Consider the following 5,171-nt stretch of genomic DNA (forward strand, 5'->3'; position numbering starts at 1 on the left):
GTCAACCTTGCTGAGGATAGTAGCGATAGTGATGAATCTTACGACATCCCCTATCATCAACTCAGGCCATCACTATCACCAACCCCTTCAACAACAACCATGACAGGTCAAAAGAACAGGACAACAAGTCAAAGACGAAAAGCTCGACAAATCTGGATACCAAAAATCCAGATTGGCCAAAAACAGATATGGATCAAGAAGACAAAGATCTCTAATGACAAATCACAAGATCCAACACCAAAACAAAAACAAGGAAAGCGTACACGAACGGTAAGAATATCACAAAGTCGCAAGATTTCACAACTCAGGTTTGGGCTCCAAAGAAGTTGATTCAAGCACAAAAAAGTCAGGAATTCATTTGGATTCCAAAACAACCACAATATCAACTTTCAAAGCCTGAATCCCGTCACCAACCAAGCGTACAAGAGCTGAAGCAAAGACCACTGTTGAATCACACAACAAAAAGGTGGATCCCAAAGAAGTCTCTTCAAACACAAACGAAACACGGGCAAGTATGGGTTCCCAAACGAGAGCCAGCAACAAAACAGCCAATTATCGCAAAGAAATGGGTCCCAAAGAAGAACAACAAAACTGTTGTAAGTGCACCGCCGCTTGAATTCTTACAATTCTTCCTACGATTACAGTACAATTAGAAGAGAGCAAGTCGCTTCAATCAAGCAACGATACAGGAGCTTCAAAGACCTTTACATTGCTTAGAATAGGAAGCCTCGCCAACAAATGCCAATAAGCAAATTGCTTATACCCACACCTTGCACAACATAAATCTTTTCCATGCATTGACTGTGGATGCATAATAGGGCTACATTACAAGGCCTGCATAGGCACAACTTTTAATTTCCCAAGCACAACACATACCCTTTGCGATACCCTGTCGTAAAGGATGACTCCAAATAGGAAGGGGGGAGGCATTCTGAATGCGGACCTAACATTATGACTATTAGAGGGAAATGTTTTGTGAGATGCATTGAATTTTTGCATTTTATTGTGATAATCTTTTGACGAAATTTAGAGTATATGCCCTCATAGTAGTGTTACAGAGGAGTATGGGGACAAAATCCATATATGAGCCCCTAGGGACATGTGTATAGTGTACAAAGCATTTAGATTTCTATTTGAATGATTTTTCTTTTGTTGAGTTGTTTTAAGATTTTCTTTGTTTATTAATAAGAAAAAAATAAAAAAATCCATAATCCACATGAAGAAAAAACTTACGAGAGGCTTGAGCACTACAAAGAGACGAAGGTACAGGGAAACGATGAAACTTCACGAATTATGTCTCAGCAGCCACTACAATAGCCGAAGAACTTGTCACAAAGCAGTGTCAACATGCAACCGACAAGTCATACAAGTCGGAGTCGAGTATCTAAGCCACAAAATGAGTGAGGTGTTAGTACCAAAACTTCAAGTAATATTCTCTGTGGTCTAAGCGTCTTAGCTATTCTAGGTACTGCTCAAGCTGGAAGAGTTGAGCATATTTACGTTGTGTCGCTCATGCTGGTATAGGTGAGCAAAAGAGTCGAAGTCTAAGTACTTAAGTCTGGTGAAGTGAAAGAGAAGGTCCAAAAGACACTCACGTACTGAGCACAGTGAGATACGAGTGGAGAAACTTCTACATCGAAAACCCTTCTTGGAAAGGTGGAAGCTATTGAGACATCTTTTGATGTCACATGTGCTACATTTATTCCTCGAAACACCCATCATCTCCTTCTTTCACAGTGCATGCTTTTGTTGAAAAATTTCTCATATGCATATAGAGTGTCCCATAATTGGCACTTGCATCAAGCACTCTTTCCGTGTTTCACCCAAGCACTCACCTTTCATGAACATGCACTTCACGTTCAACTGCTCAACTCCAATAAGAGCGTATACCAAAGGCATTTTTTTCCCACCGGGTTTTTTTCCTTTGGTCATCCAGGTTTTAGACGCTAATCTAAAGACACCTATCACCATCCTCTTGTACATATTCCTTCTACATCAACAATAAGGAAATGCTACTCAAATCAATTGACAAATGAATTGGAGCACCAATTTCAGATCATATCATACTTCTCCTCAATGGCGAGTTGAGGAATGGCCTACAATGACAAAGCTACAGACAACACTAACAACATGATTGCACAGGAACAAAGAAGTCCCCAATGAAGAAGAGCAGACATAAAAGTAATCAGAGGATCTCAAAAGATGAATGGTTATGATGATAGATGTCCACTATAATGGATCATAGTTCTTGTTGTGGTTCGACAAAGATACAAGCAGTGCAACAGATGAAGCCAAAACAACAGCAAAGTGTTGACCGCTGGGTCAACAACACAACATAATTCAAGAAAAAAGAAGTCCTCAATGACAAAGAGCAGACATAAAAGTAATCAGAGGATCTCAAAATCTTGTCCTTGATAATGCGCATCGAATGCTCGACAGGGTTTTGAACCTCAAATTAGAATAATTAAGTCTTGGGTTCGGCCTGACAGACAGACTTTTCATTGGAGTGCAACTTGGCCTAAAGAAGTTATGGGTTTAGCCATACAATTTCTACAAAATCCTTACAAAGTTGTCATTGGCTCACAAGATCAAAAAGCCAGTCACTCAATTTTACAGATTGTAGAAGTTGTTTCTGAGAATCACAAATACTCCGAATTCACAGATTTGCTGGAGCAAGTGATGGATGGAGCTTTCTCTATCCATGATGATAAGAGTCAAGTTAAACGACATTGGGTTCTTTTTGCATTCAGATCTGGCAGTAGACCTATAATGACAGAAACAGATGCTGCAGCTCGGAGCGTGGATGTGAAAGACATAAAGTTCGTCATCAATTATGATTTTCCTGAATCATGTGAAGACTATGTACATCGGATTGGACGAACAAGACAAGCTACTGCAAAGGCTATAGTCTATACTTTCTTTACAACAACAAAACGATAGCAAAAACCACATCGCCATCGACAATCAGGTCATGTTGGGGACGACATGAACGCGGAAGGGGGGAATGTTGACCGCTGGGTCAACAACACAACATAACTCAAGTTTCGTACCAAAGTCTTATCTTTTGCGAGTTATGAAATGCTGCGGATTATGGCTATAAACGTCATTTGTAATGAGTAGTTATTCTAGTTTCAGAAGACGGGGTGCATGGCACTTCCAGATTGTAAATACAAAGCCATTTGACCCTTTCAACCCCATTTTTGGTTAAACCTAAGGTAGCCTTAGTATATAAGGTACCTAGGTCATTTTGTAAAGAGACTTTTATCATAATCAAACTTTTAGCTCTGTTGTCTACTGTGTGTGAGAGAGAAAGAGAGTAAGCGTAAGCTTCATCCTCTCGCTACGCCCAGCTCGCTCAACACATTGGAGATCCGACTGCACCATTGTTGTAGGCTCGAGGAGAGCTACGCGACAACGCCAAGCATTCCACGCGAGACGAAGCGCACACGCCGACGCATCTACGAGCTATTTGTGGCCGTAAGTGTATCAAACGATGTCTGTTTTCTGCGTGCTAGTAGTCTATAGAATCATGGAGACATTAGCTACGCATAAGTACTCATAAATTTCAGTTTCGAGCACTTTCAAAATTCTATTCTGTCATCCTACGCGTTTTCCGCAGACGGGTTTAGAGTGAGGGTTTTGAGTGTAGAGGATTAGGGACAGGTGTATCCTACTGAGGGGATGGTGTTCCTTAAGTTTCGTAGGAATCTGGCATGATTAGGTGAGTTACCTTCCGTATGTGTGTATGTGTCTAGGTGGTGTAGTTGAGAGCAGTGAGGTTCTTGATTGTGGTTTAGTTGGCCTTCCAGAGTGTTGTATGTGTAGGATGGTCTCAGCTTGACAATCTAAAGAGATTTCCTCCGTGTGCCTATCATGTCATCTGTGTCCTCGATTGACATTATGTTAATCTAGGTAGTGTTTGCATGAACTTCATGGGTGTGTGTGTCGCTCCCGTCCAACAATAGTAGAGGGAAACTATTCTAAAGTAGAAAAGCATTGTTTGTCCTCCGTTTTGAATATCCAACGTCTCTCCTTTTACATCACAAGTCTATGGCACCAGTTCTATCCAAAAAGTGTGTGTTGCACAACTTAGGAAGCTTAGATTTTGTTTTCTCCAAATGTGGAGCAAAGGCATGGAAGGATGAAGGAAAGACTATCCAAATATTTGTGGGTAAATATTGTTGCTTTGATGGAAGAGTTCGATTACTTCCTTTGAATGAGCCACCAAATGAATTGAAAGATTTGATGAGCTCAACCACAACAAGAAGTAGACAGTTCTTACAAAACATTCGGGGATACAATAATGCATTGGCATTTGTGTCTCTTGGTGCCCATATCGATGAGACTATTAATTATGGTGGGAGGGGTGTATACACTTTTAAGGTTCATGGCTCCTTCTATCATAGCATTGGTTCTTTAGCGCCTGCTGAAGGATAAAATAAAGTTCCATGCTTTGCACAATTATATTTTTTTGATACTGAACATGAGTTGAGCAACAGATTGCATCATGTTTTAAATTTAGATCGTAGTATTCTAGAGTGTCTACAATTGATGATGCATAGAGTAAATCCCTATGAAAATGCTCTACGATCTGTTGCTTCTTTGTCTGGAGATGCTATTGTACCCAATATGAGGATGGTTATTGCGGAGCAACGTTGTGATGGTTGGCAATATCTTGCTCCAAGGGGTTTGGAGGTTGCTGCAATTATGACAGGACAAGGGGATGATAGAAATATTGGCTATCGCGACATTGTACTGAATTTTCGACATGGGGGCTTGAAAAGAATCTCGAGTATGCATCGAGCTTACATGTCCTTATTGTATGTTTTATTATTTTCAAGTGGAGAGGATGGGTAGGATCTTTATTTACAGACTACCGATGGAAAAAAAATGAGTCAAAAGCAATATTATGCCTTTCGCTTACAAATAAGAGATGATATCGTGGAGTGTCTTCTTCGAGGGAGTAGGCTATTACAACAGTATGTCGTGGATGCTTATAGTACTCTAGAGGAGTCACGGCTTTTGTGGATGCGAAATAACCAAAAAACACTTCGTGGTGAAGTGTACCAAGGATTGGTGGACATGGTTGAGGCTAGAGATGGCTTAGAGAGGGCTGAAGGTCAAAATGTTGGCCGTAGAATTGTTTTGCCTTCATCTTTTGTTATAGGTCC

The sequence above is a fragment of the Adiantum capillus-veneris genome, chromosome 5, assembly GCF_014529385.1.
Source record: "Adiantum capillus-veneris isolate H3 chromosome 5, ASM1452938v2, whole genome shotgun sequence".
Classification (NCBI taxonomy): Eukaryota; Viridiplantae; Streptophyta; class Polypodiopsida; order Polypodiales; family Pteridaceae; genus Adiantum; species Adiantum capillus-veneris.